General features: G+C 48.5%; 1 protein-coding gene across 4 annotated transcripts in view; it reads left to right on the top strand.

The window, feature by feature from the left end:
* Nucleotides 1–18,078, top strand: part of arap3 (ArfGAP with RhoGAP domain, ankyrin repeat and PH domain 3) — a 312,909-nt gene that overhangs the window by 165,264 nt on the left and 129,567 nt on the right. The window lies entirely within an intron of this gene.

Genomic DNA, 18,078 nt, shown 5'->3' with positions numbered 1-18,078 from the left:
CCCCTCGCAACCCACGAGGACTCACCCCTCGCAACCCACGAGGACGCACCCCTCGCAACCCACGAGGAATCACCCCTCGCAACCCACGAGGAATCACCCCTCGCAACCCACGAAGACTTACCCCTCACAAGCCACGAGGACCCATCCCTCGCGAACCACGAGGACCCATCCCTCGCGAATCATGAGGACCCATCCCTCGCGAACCACGAGGACTCACCCCTCGCAACCCACGAGGACTCACCCCTCGCAACCCACGAGGACTCACCCCTCGTAAGCCATGAGGATTCACCCCTCGCAAACCACGAGGACTCATCCCCCGCCGACGCCACCCCAGCTCGTCAACCTGCTGGTCTGCATTTTCCACCACGTGCAAGTCGGCGCGAGGGCGAAGCGTTGCCGCCCTCTCTACAGTTTTCCCCCCAACAAAAGCAAACATCTTCTGACTCTGCCACCATCGAGGACTGGGTCTAACGGGCATCCCGCGGCCGCGATCGGCCACGCGAAAATTGCTGTCATCACTGATCACTGATCAACGCAGCAACGGTTCACTCTCTTCTGTCTTACCATAGTAACACTACGGCACGCACCGTTCCATGCGTTCCCGACTGCCGATGAGTTCGCTCGCCTGTTGGCGAGTTCACCAACCTGCCAAGCCCCACGTTCATTTCCTCCTGGATCGCCCGTTTTGGCGTTCCTGCAGATTTCGTCAGACTGGGGACTTCTTTCCAACATCAACAGAGCCATGGACCACCCGCCTGACCACCGGCCACCCATCGTCGTTACGGCAGACCAAGTATGACCGCCCGCCTGACCATCAGCCACCCATCGTCGTTACGGCAGAGAAGATTTACAAGGATGATACCAGAAATGCGAGGGTATACATATCAGGAAAGGATGAACAGGCTGGGTCTCTTTTCTCTTGAAAAAAGAAGGGGTGATCTAATAGAGGTCTTTAAAATTATGAAAAAAGTTGATAGAATGGATACAGAGAGAATGTTTCCACTTGTGAGGAAGAACATAACTAGAGGCCATCAATATAAGGTAGTCACCAAGAAATCCAATAGGGAATTCAGAAGAAACTTCTTTAACCAGGAGTGGTGAGAATGTGGTACTCACTACCACAGGGAGTGGTTGAAGCGAATAATATGGATGCATTTAATGGGAGGCTGGACAAGCATATGAGGGAGAAGGGAATAGAGGGTTATGCTGATAGATTTAGATGAGGAAAGACTGGAGGAGGCTCATGTGGAGCATAAACGCCGGCATGGACTGGTTGGGCCGAATGGCCTGTTTCTGTGCCGTATATCCTAAGTAATATGTAGTCCGATATATGTGGGGCACCTGTACCCTCAAGCATCTGAGTCTGAACCAAACTGTTCGCAACCTTGACCCCGAGCTGAGCTTCCGACAATGTATCCGCGCAATTATTTTCACCTCCGTAACATGCCCAACTCTGCCTCTGCCTCTACTCATCTACTGCTGAAACCCTCATCCATGCCTTTGTTACCTCTAGACTGGACTATTCTAACACTCCTGGCTGGCCTCCCATCTTCCACCCGCCATAAACTCGAGGTCTTCAAAAACTCTGCTGCCCGTGTCCTAACTCGCAGCAAGTCCCGTTCACCCATCACCCCTGTGTTTGCCGGCCTACATTGGCTCCCGGCTGAGCAACGCCTTGATTTTAAAATTCTCAGTCCTAGAAATTCGGTGGGCTGCGCCGCCAGTTAGCGCCCAAAGAGGGCACTTAGTGGGTTTAGCGCCACTGGCCACGCCTCCTGCGAAATTTAGCAGGGCGCTAATGGCAGCGTTAGCCTGTAGCGCTGCACCAACACCGATGATGTCATTGGTGTGCGCAGCGCCCCACTACCGCCCCGATCATGAAATTTGGTAGCGCCCCCCGCTGTATTGCGACCGGTTCAGGGGGGCCTACCTGCGGCAGTAGAGGCGCTAATTAAAGGAGAGGTGCGGGGTGGCCATTTTTTTTGCTGGCTGCCTGCTAGCACCTCTTCACGCTGCTGCCCCCGGCCTCCTGAGCGCCCCCCCCCCCCCCGCGTTGTGCCGGTTGTGTCCCAAGAGCCCGGCACTTCTCCTCGGTGCCGGGCTCCTTTGCCGGCACTCGCGATCTCTGATCGCGCTGCAGCAGGCCCCTCCCCTTTAAGAAGGGGAGGAAGGCCTGCAGTACCGCAGCGTGCCGTGCCGCAGCGTGTGGCGCTGCGGCACGTTGCGCTGCGATTTTCAGTTGCAGTGCCCCCAAGAGGGATGCGGGGCACCTCGAGCAGCGCCCCACTTCCGTTTGGGGCGCTGAAACTGAATTTCCGGCTGGCGCTCGCAGCTCCTTCCGGGGCAGAACTTCCGGTGCCTAGGCATGGGGCGCCACCGAATTTCTAGGCCTCATTGTTTCCAAATCCCTCCATAGCCTCGCCCCTCCCTATCTCTGTAATCTCCTCCAGCCCTACACCCTCCGAGATATCTGCACTCCTCCAATTGTGGCCTCCGATTTTAATCATTCCACCATTGGCGGCTATGCCTTCAGCTGCCAAGGCCCTAAGCCCTGGAATTTCCTCCGTAAACCTCTCTGCCTCTCAACCTCTCTTTCCTCATTTAAGATGCTCCTTAAAACCTACCTCTTTGACCAGGCTTTTGATCATCTGCCCTAATGTCTCCTTATGTGGCTCGGTATCAAGTTTTGTTTGATAACGCTCCTGTGAAGCGCCTTGGGACATTTTACGAAGTTAAAGGCGCTATCTTAACGCAAGTTGTTGTTCTTACAGCAGCAAAAGTGAGTTTTTCTAAGAATTCCTTTGAAATAATGGGGGAAATTTTACCCCCAAAACAGGTGGGTTTTCAGAGGAGGTTAAAAAGTTAAAAAATCTGAAACAGGAACTGAACCCGGCTCGAACCCGCCCACTTCCGGTTTTAACGGAGGCAGGACGAGGAGCGGGCGACCAATCCGCTCACAGGAGGCTGTTCGGTCATTGAAACCTGTTAAGGAGGCTGTGTGCCTTTACTTTAACAGGGATTCTATTTTAACTCCTGTTGGCCGGGTTTCCTGGGCCTTGGGAAACCTTGGCAGGTAAAAGGCGGCGAGAAGGGCTGCTTCCATGAATTAACATATCAGGCAAGGATGAACAGGCTGGGTCTCTTTTCTCTTGAAAAAAGAAGGCTGAGGGGTGACCTAATAGAGGTCTTTAAAATTATGAAAGGTTTTGATAGAGTGGATAGAGAGAGAGGGCTAGAAATTCAGTTGCGTGTGCGACCAGTTACCGCCCAAAGAGGGCTTCTGCGCCAGTAGAGGAGTTTGCGCTGATATTCAGTGCTGCGGTAATGGCGGCGGTAGCCGGTAGCGCTGCGCCGGCACCGATGACGTCATCGGTGTGCGCAGTGCCCCGGTTCCGCCACGCTACCGGCCCGACCCCCATATTTAGTTGCGGCCGCGTCTTCCGCAGCGGCCGCAAACAACGTTGTGAAGACCGGGCCGTGCTGCAGCCTTAGTGGCGCTAGTTAAGGCGGAGGTGCGGCCGGCTGCTTTTTCGGCGGCCGCCTGGCCGCACCTCCTTCCCCGGCCTCCTCCACCCCCCCCCCGCGGCATTGCCGGCTGCTTTCCGCGAGCCCGGCACTTCTCCGTGGTGCCGGGCTCATTTGCCGGCACTATCAAACGGCGAGCTCCCCGTTGCAGGCACCTCCCCCTTAAGAGAAGGAGGAGACCTGCAGTACCGCAGCCTGCCACTCCGCAGGGGGTGGCGCAGCGGCACCTACAGCGCTGAAATTCAGTTTCAGCGCCCCAAGCGGGGGCGGGCACACCCTGGAATAGTGCCCGGTTCTGACTTGGGGCGCAGAAACTGAATATCTGACGGGCGCAACTGGCTCCGCGCGCAGCGCTAACTTTTGGGCGCTAGCCAGCTGGCGGGGCCTTACTGAATTTCTAGGCCAGAGTGTTTCCACTTATGGGGAAGAGCAAAACTAGAGGCCATCAATATAAGATAGTCACCAAGAAATCCAATAGGGTATTCAGAAGTAACTACTTTACCCAAAGAGTGATGAGAATGTGGAACTCGCTACCACAGGGAGTGGTTGAAGCGAAAAGTATGGATGCATTTAAGGGGAGGCTAGACAAGCATATGAGGGAGAAGGGAATAGAGGGTTATGTTGATAGAGTTAGATGAGGAAAGACGGGAGGAGGCTCGAGTGAAGCATAAACGCCAGCATGGACTGGTTGGGCCGAATGGCCCGTTTCTGTGCTGTATCTCCTATGTAATGCAAACCGATGTAAAAGTGCATTAAAAGCACCACTTGTGGGCCAGGAGGAGCAGGAGTGTTTCCTCCAAGCCAGCAAGTTTACCTGTGAACCCCCCGGCTATGATCTCTTTGCTCCCCGCTCCCCCCACCATGATCAGATCCCCTCACCACCATCTTCCTCCCCCTCCCTCCCCTGCCCCCGTGATCAGACCCCCTCCACCACCCTCTGCTCGCTCCCACACAACCCCCCCCCCGCTGCCCCCCACCCCTGTGATCAGAACCCCCCACCACCATTCGCTCCCTCCCGCGATCGGACCCCCCCGACCACCACTCCCGCCCCCCCACCACCAAGGCCTTTCACCCCCGCCCCCCACTAGACCCCCGCGACGATCTCTCCCTACCTGCTGCTCTGCAGGCTTTCCGCCCGACAGGCAGCCAGCCTGTCAGTCAAGGCCAGCTGTCGGGTGGGAAAGCCTGCAGGAGAAATTTAAAAACCGCCCTGTGGTTAAAAACTACAGGATGTTTGGGAAACCGAACCTCCGGGTTTCCCGTCCATAACCAATGGTCCCGTTAAGCTGCAGCGGTCCGGAGGCCCCGCCTAGGCCGCTCACCGGCTTTTAAATGGAAAAACCGCACATGCGCGGAAATTTGAATGGGTCTCGCAGCCCGTTAAAGGGGTCATGCACCCAGAAAAAAATGAGAGCGAACATTGTCCATAACTCTACCCACTGTCCCCCCCACCGCGCGCCCCGTTCCAAACGTGCCTCTGAGATAAGCTCAGGGCCAATCTATCTGGCTGGGGCAGAGCTTACTTCGTAAGAAAGATAGGTACTGTATAACATTAATTAGGGACAGATTGGTCTCCTGGATCAGTTTCGATCATCTAAAGGGGTCGGGGAGGATTCGTCCAGATTTTTGTTCCCTAATTGGACTGGGTTATAGCTAGGTTTTTGCCTCTCCCAGGAAATAAGGCTTTTGGGAGGGTTGGGCGTGGGGGTTGTATATATTGTGATGCGCAAGTCATCGTAGCAGCGTGGGACAGACTGGATGGACCAGAGCGTCTTTTCCTGTCCGTCATTCTCATATGTTCGTCTGTCGTGTAACTTTTATTGAAGTTGCCATAATCACGTTACCAGTCATGTAAAAGGCACATGGAGATTTTATATTGTAGCTTTATTTTGCTGGAGAATAGATTATGTGACTTAAAATATTTAAATTAATAATAATATACTTCAGAATACTTTGATCAGACTGCTATGCAGAAAATGCGACCAGTGGCAAAATGACCACTTGTGTTTGTGCTGCACTTTGCACTAAAGTCGGGTTTCTTACAGTGGGCCTTCAGCACTTACAGGGCTCAAACACTAATGGGATCCGGTCGGTAAATCAGGATTTTCGCAGGTCCACCATTTGCGACTACAACTACCCACTCCCCGTTTGGACGAATGAAGTTTAACGCACTGGTTAAATGACTCATTATCTGCTTGCAAAATGTGAAAGGAGCCCTATTGCAGGTATTCAGAGCGACTGACAAGATTATATTCTCAAGAATCGTAAATTGCTCGAATACGCGTTCTCCTCATTATGATAGCAGTTCGTTAATCTTGATAAAAGAACAGTCAGTTCTTAGGGCTGAAATTCCCATTTGCATCAAAGGTGATGAGAGGGTGACAGACCAAGATGTCAGTTTTGAGTGGTGATTTGCAGGAAATGTTTTCTTTGTGGCTTTGCTTCAGACTGAATTCTACGTTAACGCATTTTTTTCCCCTTAATGTCTAAGGTTAAATTTATCATTATCTGGTTTGCTGCCTTCACAGGCTGTCTCTTTCTCTTTGTTCTATCTCCTCATAGAGTCTTTAGAAAACATCGAGGCATCCTGTCCCTTTGCACTGTCACTCCGAGACCCTAACAGATCTCTCTGAGGAGTTCCTGTAGCTGAGTGGTAATAGTACAAATGGCGTAGTATATCTAACCTCTCTTCCTTTACTGCTGCAGTTATTCTATTTCCATTTTTAACTCGCATTAAAAGTGAGGCTCCTAACCTGTACCAGCATGGGTCCAAGTGAAATGATACACATAGCACTGTAACTAGTGCTGTTTCTGTCTCGGACATTACAGGCACATTTCACCTCCTCACTTTCATAGAATCATAGAAATTTACAGCACAGATGGAGGCCATTCGGCCCATCTTGTCTGTGCCGTCCAACAAAGAGCTATCCACCCTAATCCCACTTTCCAGCTTTTGGTCTGTATCCTTGTAGGTTACTGCACTTCAAGTGCATATCCAAATACTTTTTAAATGTGATGAGGGTTTCTGCCTCTACCACACTTTCAGGCAGTGAGTTCCAGACCCCCACCACCCTCTGGGTGAAAAAAAATCTCCTCAAGTCCCCTCTAAACCTCCTACCAATTACTTTATAAATCTATGACCCTGGTTATCGACCCCTCTGCTAAGGGAAATAGGTCCTTCCTATCCACTCTATCTAGACCCCTCATAATTTTATACACCTCAATTAGGTCTCCCCTCAGCCTCCTCTGTTCCAAAGAAAACAACCCCATCCTATCCAATCTTTCCTCATAGCTAAAATTCCCCAGCCCAGGCAACATCCTCGTAAATCTCTTCTGCACCCGCTCTAGTGCAATCACATCCTTTAATGTGGTGACCAGAACTGCACGCAGTATTCTAGCTGCGGCCTAACTAGTGTTTTATACAGTTCAAGCATAACCTCCCTGCTCTTATATTCTATGCTCGGCTAATAAAGGCAAATATCCCGTATGCCTTATTAACCACCTTTTATACCTGTCCTGCTACCTTCAGGGATCTGAGGACATGAACTCCAAGGTCCCTCTGATCCCTTGCACTTCTCAGTGTCCTACCATTTATATTGTATTCCCTTGCCTTGTTAGCCCTCCCCAAATGCATTACCTCACACTTCTCCGGATTGAATTCCATTTGCCACTGTTCTGCCCACCTGACCAGTCCATTGATATCTTCCTGCAGTCTACAGCTTTCTTCTTCATTATCAGCCACACGGCCAATTTTTGTATCATCTTCAAACTTCTTCATCCTACATTTAAGTCCAAATCATTGATATATATCACAAAAAGCAAAGGACCCAGTACTGAGCCCTGCGGAAGCCCACTGGAAACAGCCTTCCAGTCACAAAACCACTCTTCAACCATTACCCTTTGTTTCCTGCCTCTGAGCTAATTTTGGATCCAACTTGCCACTTTGCCTTGGATCCCATGGGCTTTTACTTTCGTCATCAGTCAGCCATGCCGGACCTTATCAAAAGCCTTGCTAAAATCCATATAGACTACATCAAATGCACTACCCTCATCGACCCTCTGCTGTCTAGATGTTCGCTGTGGCTCAGTGGTAGCACTCTCGCCTCTAAGTTGCTTCGGGTTGTCCTGAAGTCGTGAAATGTGCTATATAAATGCAAGTGTTTCTTGCTTTTCTTGTTTGGTCTGATTTTCCTTGCCTTGCATGCCTTCCACTAGAGCGCCTGACTGAGGCTAGTCAAATCATTCATTGGCTGATCAGTGTTGGATTTGTTTTCTGCTGTCTGCTGATAGGCACCCACTTAAGGAAAGAAGGGAAGTCACTTTGGATCCATTGCCTCGACTTCCTCCTCCCAAATCACCAGGCCAACGTTCATCCTTACAGATAATTAGCCTGAGCAATATTTTACAAATCATGATTTCCTGTTCCACACCCTAAAGGAAATGCACGGTAGCCGTAAATCAACATCTGTCATCTGGCCAATTTGGAAAGGTCATCTTGATTAGGGACTGAAGACTATTGTGCCTCTTTTAAAGATAGGATCAGTCAGGACAAACAAAAGAGCACTGAGAAGCTGCCATTGTTAAAGGGACATTCTGCTCTTGTTGATGTTGGATAACTAAGGAAACCAAATCATGGGCCAGAATTTTCATGCTGCCGTGCGTGTGAGCTTGGAGGTGGGTCGGGAGTAATATTCGAAAAAAATTGGAGCGCGCCAGGACCCCGCTGTCATCCCGCCTCCTCGCGCCTTTAACTCGCCGCGTTTTCCAGCGCGGCATGGACCCAAATGACAGAGGCAGGCGACCTCATTGAGCTCATGAATAACTTGTTGTCAGACCCTTAACAGTGCTTTTAACCAGACCTTTTAAATTTAACTGGTTGACCATGGGATCCATGCATAGAAACATAGAAAAATAGGAGCAGGAGTAGGCCATTCGGCCCTTCGAGCCTGCTCCGCTATTCAACATGATCATGGCTGATCCTCTATCCCAATACCATATTCCCACTTTCGCCCCATATCCCTTGATGCCTTTTGTGTCTAGAAATCTATCTCCTTCTTAAAAATATTCAGTGACTTGGCCTCCACAGCCTTCTGTGGTAGAGAATTCCACAGGTTCACCACCCCCTGAGTGAAGAAATTTCTCCTCATCTCAGTCCAAAATGTCCTACCCAGTATCCTGAGACTGTGACCCCTCGTTCTAGACCCCCCAGCCAGGGGAAACATCCTCCCTGCATCCAGTCTGTCTAACCCTGTCAGAATTTTATACGTTTCAATGAGATCCCCTCTCATTCTTCTAAACTCTAGTGAATACAGGCCTAGTCGACCAATCTCTCCTCATACGACTTCTTGCCACCCCAGGAATTAGTCTGGTGAACCTTTGCTGCACTCCCTCTATGGCAAGTGACATGAATCTTGTCATTCATGTGGAAATGACTTATGAAATGATACTGGGCGGCCTGCTGGTGGCGCTGTCCAGGGAGAGTATAAATACTCGGGCATGGGCCCAGCTTGCTCAGGACATTCTTTAACAGGAACTAGTGAAGGACCCAACTAGATCTCCATGTTGAAAAACAGTTGATTAAAGCCTTGTTTAATACTTAGTCCAAGTGCCTAGTAGTTATCTTACGTCAGCAAGTATATCCTTTCTTAGGTAAGGCGACCAAAACTGCACACAGTACTCCAGGTGTGGTCTCACCAAGGCCATGTATAACTGTAGCAAGACATCCTTGCTCCTGTACTCAAATCCTCATACAATGAAGGCCAACATACCATTTGCCTTCCTAACTGCTTGCTGCACCTGCATGCTTGCTTTCAGTGACTGGTGTACAAGGATATCCAGGTCCCCTTGAAGCCTCTTTGCATCCTCCTCACAACTCACAATCCCACCTAGTTTTCTGTCGTGAGCAAACTTGGAAATATTACATTTGGTTCCCTCATCCAAATCATTGATATATATTGTGAATAGCTGGGGCCCAAGCACTGATCCCTGCGGTACCCTACTAGTCACCACCTGCCACCCTGAAAAAGACCCATTTATTCCTACTCTCTGTTTTCTGTCTGATAACCAATTTTCAGTCCATGCCAGTATATTACAGCCAATCCCATGTGCTTTAATTTTGCACACTAACCTCTTATGTGGGACTTTATCAAAGGCCTTCTGAAAATCCAAATACACCACATCCACTGGTTCTCCCTTTTCTATTCTACGAGTTACATCCTCAAAAAACTCCAGTAGGTTTGTCAAACATGATTTCCCTTTCATAAATCCATGTTGACTTTGTTTAATTCTGTTGATATTTTTTAAGTGTTCTGTTATCACATCCTTTGTAATAGACTCTAGCATTTTAGGCTAACTTGTCTGTAGTTCCCTGTTTTCTCCCTCCTTTTTTAAATAGTGGGGTTACGTTTGCCACCCTCCAATTTGCAAGAACTGTTCCATAATCTATAGAATTTTGGAAGATGACAACCAATGCATCCACTATTTCCATGGCTACCTCTTTTAGTACTCTGGGATGCAGATTATCAGCTTTCAGTCCCATTAATTTCTCCAGCACTATTTCTTTACTAATACTAATTTCCTTTAATTCCTCCTTCTCACTAGACCCTTGGTTCCGTAGCATTTCTGGGAAGTTATTTGTGTCCTCTTCCGTGAAGACAGAACCAAAGTATTTGTTTAATTGCTCAGCCATTTCCTTGTTCCCCATTATAAATTCTCCTGTTTCTGACTGTAAGGGACCTACATTTGTCTTCACTAATCTTTTTTCTTTTTACATACTTGTAGAAGCTTTAACAATCCGCTTTTATATTCCTTGCAAGTTTACTCTCATACTCTTATTTTTCCCCTTAATCAATCTATTGGTCCTTTTTTGCTGAACTCTAAACTGCTCCCAATCCTCAGGCTTGCTATTTTTTCTGGCAACTTTATATGACTCCTCTTTGGATCTAATACTATCCTTAATTTTTTTTGTTAGCCATGGTTGGGCCGCTTTTCCTTTTGTGTTTTTGTGTCAGAAAGGAATGTATAACTGTTTCAATTCATGCATTCGTTCCTTAAATGTTCGCCATTGCCTATCCACCATCATGCCTTTTAATGAAGCTCCCCAATCTATCATAGCCAACTCACTCCTCATATATCGTAATTTCCTTTGTTTAGATTTAGGACCCTAGTTTCGGATTGGACTTCTTCACTTTCCATTTTAATGAAGAATTCTATCATGTTATGGTCACTCTTCCCTAAAGGACCCTGCACAACAAGATTATTGATTAACTCCTTCTCATTGCACAATACCCAATCTAGGACAGCCTGTTCCCCAGTTGGCTCCTCAACATACTGGTCTAAAAAACCATCTCGTACACACTCCAGGAATTCATCCTCTACAGTATTATTGGTAATTTGGTTTTGCCAGTCTATATGTAGATTAAAGTCACCCATGATTACTGTAGTACCCTTATATGCATCTCTAAATTCCTGTTTGATGCCATCCCCTACATTGCCACTACTGTTTGGAGGCCTATAGACAACTCCCACCAAATCCAAAGCGTGGGGCCTAGGTAGCTGAAGGCACAGGAAGAGGTTACAGAGATAGGGAGGAACGAGGCCATGACGGAATTTAAACACGAGCATTAAAATATTGAATTTGTTAGTGGACCAGGACCCCATGTAGGTTAGTGAGGACAGGGGTGATGTGTGAGCAGGACTCGGTGCGGGATAGGATATGAATAACAGAATTTTTGAGGAGGGTGGAGGGCGGGAGGTTTGTCCAGGAGAGCATTTGAATGTGAGGGAGATGGAAGCAGATGGTCTTTTTGATGGAGAGGAGATGGCGCAAAATCTCAGCTTTGCATTGAATAGGGTGTTGATGTTGCAAACAGTTTGGTTCAGCCTGAATCTGGCCGGGGAGCAGGATGGAATCAATGAAAGGGCATTCAGTTTGTGATAGGGGGCCAAAGTTGATAGCTTTGGCCTTATCAATGTTTAACTAGAAGAAATTGCAGCACATCCATGACTGCATGTCGCACAAGCAATCTGACTATACTGAGGCAGTGGAGGAACATGAGCCTTGCTTTTCCATCCCATTCAGGCTGATGAGGTATGTTAATCTAGAGAAAGGCAAAAGTCTCTATCAATGTTCACCCTAATGCGCAGTAATGAGAAAGGTCCCGCGCAGGCCGCTCATTGGCTTTTCCATTGTAAATACCGAGCAGGCGTGGATATTTAAAGGGACAGCGCAGTGAAAGAAACAGACCGTGCAGAACAAAATGCCGCTTACAGGGAACATTGGTCTCTAATAGTTTGGCTTCCCCTTGAAGCATCTGCAGTTATTTCCTTCCTCGTTGGGAGCCAACATATAACTTCCATGGTTATAGAGAGAACAAAGTTTTCCGGAGTACCTTGTGGTACAGGATCTGAAAACAGTGATGCCCAATATTCTATATAGAGGAACAAATGGCACTCCATTCGATGACTATCCAGAACACCAAGAGGGCACTTAATACAGTCCAAATAACTGGACTGTATTGTTTCAGGTGGAGGTATTGGTATCTGTACTGAGGCCATTTCAAAAGACATCTGAAGGAAATATATAGAGGCATCGTCCCTCGCCTGAATCATCACCATGAACTTTAGCTTCCACAAATAGAAAGGCATCCGTTTTGAAGTCACGAAAGATGTTTGACACACTCAAAAGCTAATTAAGCGGTCTTCAAATTATCAAAAATATTTTTTTCCTGCATGGAGCAGATTAAGTTACCCATTCTTCCAACAGAAGTTTAGGATGGCTTAGCCTGCAATGTCCAGGTTCCCAAGACCGACTAATGCAGGCATCTACAAGGAGAAAAGTTTTCTGGAGTTAGTGTTTGGGATGCTGTTCAATTTATTCAGTTATGGAAGGTCTTGATCCCAGAAGTGCTGTTGTGAGGAAGACAGCGACATCTTGACATAATTTTAGTTTTGTTGAAAGCCCAGTGACAGTCATCACCTTAGGAACCTTAGTAATGAAGACATTCCCTGATCCTAGAAGACCGAGTGGATACCTGATCTGACCTCCGATGCCTGGGGGAGGTGCTGAACAGAAACACATTGTGCTCCCGATAGGTAGGGAGGGAAAACCGGAAGGCAAGCCACCTGGGCAATTCTTGCATATCTCTTAATGGCATAGTTTTAGCTGGTTTACCCATACTTGGACAGGCTAGCTCTTGCGAACCTGTACTTAGGATCTCTGGGCTGTGAGCCAAACAGAGTTTCAGGATGAGCTAGTGTGCATCATAGTTTACACACTCTTAAGCACAGGTTTCCACGTATCTCAGACACCGGTGTCCGCTCAAAAATAAAGATGGCTGACTCAAGAACAGTGTTACCAGATACTTTAGAGTTCATCATCTGTCCATTCTTCTAGCTGGAGAATGCCTTCTGGTGCGTGGGAGCCCAAAGTGGAGGGCCAAATAATCATTTTAAAATTGGAGCAAAAGAATAAACAAGTACATGAACCTCAGTCAGAGCCAGATTAAGAATTCTTGGGGGGCCCTGGGAACTGAGAACATTTGGGGGCCCTCTGCATCCTCACGTAAACCCCACCAATCATTAAAACACAAACATCTGGTAAAATGCATGAGAAAAGAGGGCCTGTGGAAAGTTTACCGGTGCATTAATAATAAAGCAAATCACAGCACAATACACTATGCTTAAATGAAACATATTGGCACAGGGCACCTGGTGTGACCAGCATTTTTGACTGGGGCCTTAGGCCTGTGCGTTACTCCGCCTCCACCTCAGTCCTATTTATGAAGCATCTTGGTGACATAACTGACTAAGTTACTTGCACACTGCGAGCCGGACTTGTTTACAGAGCATCATTATGTGATCGTGCTTTCGAGAAAGCAGCCAACCGAGTGATATAAAGGATGGCTGTGTGAAGGTTGAGGGTGCTGGCCGTTTTTAATACAAAACCATTGTTCTGAGGCTATTTTAAGTGTGAGATCGTCACAAAAACATTTGATAGGGGGAAAAAAAATAATCACATGAAAACATGCCAAGCAATACTGGCGTGATTTGTCCGCCGGCGAGCATCTTTAATATTGTTTCTGACCAGCAGCTCTGTCAGCATCCACACCATTGGATAATTGCATTTTGTCAACAGGAATTTCTGGCTCCCAATCCAAATTTTTAGCATTGTTTTTGACGATGGTAATCTGCCTCATGTAACATCACATTTTTGCAAAGCAGAAATTCTTGACAGAACAGGGCTTCAATTGATCGATGGAACTTTCTTCAAGAACTTTGCCTAGTCCCCTCTCCGTTTTTTGTTGTTGAAAAGACCCTTTCTTTTCGAAAGCCTTGGCTCTTCCACTCTCCCATTAATGCTTCCTTTCTCTTCCTTTCTCCTGCTGGCACCATCTTCACCACCTCCCCCCCACCCCCCCCAGTATAATAAGCGCTCTGAGGTGTTCTCTATGAGAGGCGCTACATAAGTGCAAGTTGTTGATGTAAGTGCTGCTGTTGTAGAGAGCGGCTGTGCTCTGGTGAGTTCACATTGAAAAAGAAAAAAAAGACAGACTTGCATTTATATAGCGTCTTTCAGGACCTCAGGATGTTTCGAAGCACATTTGCGGGCAATGAGGTACCTTTGAAACGTGGTCACTGTTGTAATGTAGGAAACAAAACATTCAGGGTGACTGACGAGCAATGCTGGGAAAGAAATTAATAGACTTTCGACTGGAAATGTTTTTGTGAAGAAAGTCTCACATTTAAAATAGCCCCAGACGAACTGCAGCACCCTCAGCCTTCACACAGCCACCCTTTATAACACTCAGTTAGCATAGACATCTTCTCAACATGCACAAAGCCCCCATTCGTAATTGTTTTTGATCAATGGGTGCTTAGCATTGATTTGCTGCCCTTGTGATGTATTTTCATGTCGACATCACTCAGAAGGTTGAACGCAGCATTGAATTATTTTGAATTCATGGACTCTTGCCTCTTCATCGTCCCAAGAATACCTTTGCGGTGGGGGTATCTTCCCAACACGATGTGAACACAGAAGATGGAATAACAGCACTTGAAAGAGAGAAATGAATCATTGAAAGTTACCAGTCTGAGCGTCCAATTTCTCTCCAATGTCAAAAGAGAAGCCAATGTTTTAAGTTGCTGTGCAGCAGCCAGGTTACCAATTGAATAAGTGCAGGAACCCTGAAGTTGGCACACTGCACTGGTACTAACTGAGGGAGTTCAGTGGATTATGAATCACCTGGTGGTGTATTGAGTATTAGAGGTCAGGAAGATTTCAGGCCTGAACCCGAGCCTGTGTCGAGTTGGCCGATTTCACACGAATGGAAATAGGAGCACTGCAGTTGGCAAAGTGCCCGAGGCCAGAGAGTAGAAGAAATAAATCAAGTGGGGTACCCACCAATGGTCGCCATTCAGTGAGCCATGCTGGAGAGTACATAGGTAGACATAGGTGAAAAGGGGATCGAGCTCAGTGGTTATTACCCCATAGTCATAACTTCTGGTGAGACTGACTGTCTAAGCGCTTGCATGAAGATTAACGGTTGAAATACTGAAGGACCGCCTGCACCTCTGGAGCCGAGGGTTGACAAACTATGGTTGGACATATTTCTGGAGGTTTCATCGCATGACCTCCCACCCTCCAGCTGCCCGCCCCTGTGCTCCCTCGTACGATAGCAAAATACTGCGGATGCTGGAAATCCGAAATAACAACAGAAAATGCTGGAAAAACTCAGCAGGCCAGGCAACATCCGTGGAGCGAAAATAGAGTCAACGTTTCGAGTTGAACTCTTTGTCAAGACTAGAAAGGCACAGGAAATGAAATAGATTGAGAGGCCCGGCTGGGAGAGAACAAAAGAGAAGAGACATTGAGAGGTATTCAAAACAAGACGAGATGGTGATAGGACTAGTGGAGACAAAAGACGGCTCTAGATTAGGTGTGAAATGTGCTGGCAGAATGGGAGACAGCTACCATGTGGGAGAGAGAGAGAAAAAAGGAAAAAAAAGTGGGGGGGGGGTGCGGGGGGGGAAAGGCCAAAACAAAGGTGGGGATAAAAAATAAGTAAAAATGTAATGGGGGCCAAGGTTATGATCTGAAATTGTTGAACTCGATATTGAGTCCGGAAGGCTGTAAAGTGCCTGTGCTCTCTCCATTTGCCGCCCGACATGTCCATCCTCATGGCGCCCCGCCTTCCCACGCCAAACGGAAAGTGAAGAGACTCTTCATTGCCCAGTTGGATGATTCTTCACTCTCAATCAACAGCCGTTATTCCCATATATTTTTATAACTAATAAACAAAAGAAAAACCTGATATCTAACCTAGTCCTAGGCTTGCACAGCTTATGCACATGACCCCTCGCTTTACCTAACCTCAAATAGTCCATCCATGCAGACACCATCAAGTCCCTCCATCATTTGAAATGCTTCCAATTAAATCACCCCAAAGTCTATGCATTTCTAGAGTAAAACAGACCCAGCTATCTAAGCCTATTGTGTTAACTAAGGACTTTTAAACTAGGGATCATTCTAGTGGTCCTCCTTTGAGTCTTTTCCAGGGCTTCTGTATCAGAGAGGGCAGACGGGTTGACAGTTTAATGTCTCATCTGAATAATAATAATAATAACAATAATCAACTTTATTGTCATTGTTAGTGCACAAGTGCAGTACAACGAAATGTAGGCTTGCGGCTCCCGAGAGTGTACATTTTGATTAAGACATTTAACATTCATTTGACTTGTAACATAAACATAAACATAATAAAGTGCATTGGCAGATGTGCAGGCTTTAGAGTTTATTTGCAGAGTTCAATAGGATGACAGCCCTGGGAAAGAAGCTGTTCCTGAATCTGGTCGTTCGGGTGCGAATGCATCTGCCGACAGTGCAGCTCTCCCTCAGGAGTGTCAGCCTAGGCTTCTGTGCTCAAGTCTCATGGAGTGGGTCTTGAACCCACAATCTTCTGACTCAGAAGGCGAGAGTGCTACCCACTGATTCACGTCTGACACTATGGCCTAGAAATTCAGTTGGTTGCGCCAGCCGGTAGCGCCTTAGGAGGAGTAGATGTCGGGCGCTAGGCGGCTAGCGGCCGGGCGCAGCGCGATCTGCGCCTCGCCCCAACTTCACTCAAGATTTAGCGGCGGCGCAAAGTCTTTGCGCGCGCTCAGTTGCGCGCGCAGATCATGACGTCATTTTCTCGTGCAACGCCCTTTGTGCACCCCCAACCGGAAATTCAGTCGCGACGCCCCATTGTGCGCCTGGCGCCCCTAGCGACTGTTAGAGTGGAACGGTGCTCAGTCGATGCGGGGCGCGGGGGGCGCAAATTAAAGGGCACTCCTCCTACACTATAAAAGGCTGCCATTTCGCAGCACAACCTGGCTATCCGCAGGACTCAGCCACTGCCACCAGAGATTGGAGGACCACCTGAGGAGGAGGAGGAGGACCAGCACAGGAGGGAGGCAGAAAGTGCAAGGGCCGCCCGTCGCCGGCTTATTGAACGTCGGTTCTAGGCCCCCTCTCGGGGAATGGCTTGTGCCAATGTCAGCAGATGAATGTAGCCGCTCCACAAGCCCTCAGCCGAGCAGGGCAACCAGGACTTAACCAAAAAACCATGCACAGTGCAATTTAACAACAATAATTTATTGAAAACCTCTGCCCTTCCCACATTACATCCTCATGTGGAGAAGCCCCCTCCAAAAACACAAAACTACCAGTCTCGGCCTTACAAAAAGAAAGAAAGACACCAGTCTCGGCCTTACAAAAACACAACTACACCAGTCTCGGCCTTACAAAAAGCACCAGGCATTTGTGCATACCTTCTACTTTTTGCCCTGCGAGGGCGATGCCTTTTGCATCCTTGCCTGGCCCCTGCCCACCCTGCAGCTCCTCCTCAATGGGAGCCCAGTGGCTGTAGCAAGGCTGGGGGAAGGCTGCTAAGGGGCAGATGGCGAGACGGCAGATGCCCTTGGGGGTCGACCTGCACCAGCTCTGGCCTTGGAGTGGCCGGCTGCTGACTGCTCCAACTCTGGCTGGGCGGCAGCAGTCTGTCCAGCGGCTCGTGGCAGCTGCAATGGCGGAGTGGCAGTGTCGGCTGCAGGAATGGTGCCAACCTGGCAGATCGCAGGTACTCGCTGGTCGCCTGACACATTGGCACTCGCACGGGCCAGCACTGCAACATGCGCAGCAAACAGCTGAAGGACAGACTGCTGGGCTGCTGCTGCGCGGCGAGTGCCCTGGCGATGCCTGGCTGATCCAGCGAGGGTGGCAGCAGTTAGTGCCCGTGTGGCCCTGGTCTGTGTCCGCATGACAACAGCCAGTGAATGGACGGCACGACTGAGCACTTGGCTCGACGCCGCCTGCGCTGCCGCGAAGTCCTGTAGACTCCTGGCCTGTGCTGCACTGAATTGATCCAGACTCCTGGCCTGTGCTGCTCCAAATTGCTGCACACTCCTTGACAAAGACTCAATGGAGTCAGGCATCCTTGCCACTACAGCCATGAGCTCATTGTGCCTGCGCTCAGCCTGGACGGCCATTTCCTCCAGGAGCCGCACCTCCTCTGC

The sequence above is a fragment of the Somniosus microcephalus genome, chromosome 8, assembly GCF_052327205.1.
Source record: "Somniosus microcephalus isolate GS21.2 chromosome 8, FLI_Smic_1.0, whole genome shotgun sequence".
NCBI lineage: Eukaryota > Metazoa > Chordata > Chondrichthyes > Squaliformes > Somniosidae > Somniosus > Somniosus microcephalus.
Note: the sequence above shows the minus strand (reverse complement) of the source record. Positions and strands in the feature narration are given on the sequence as shown.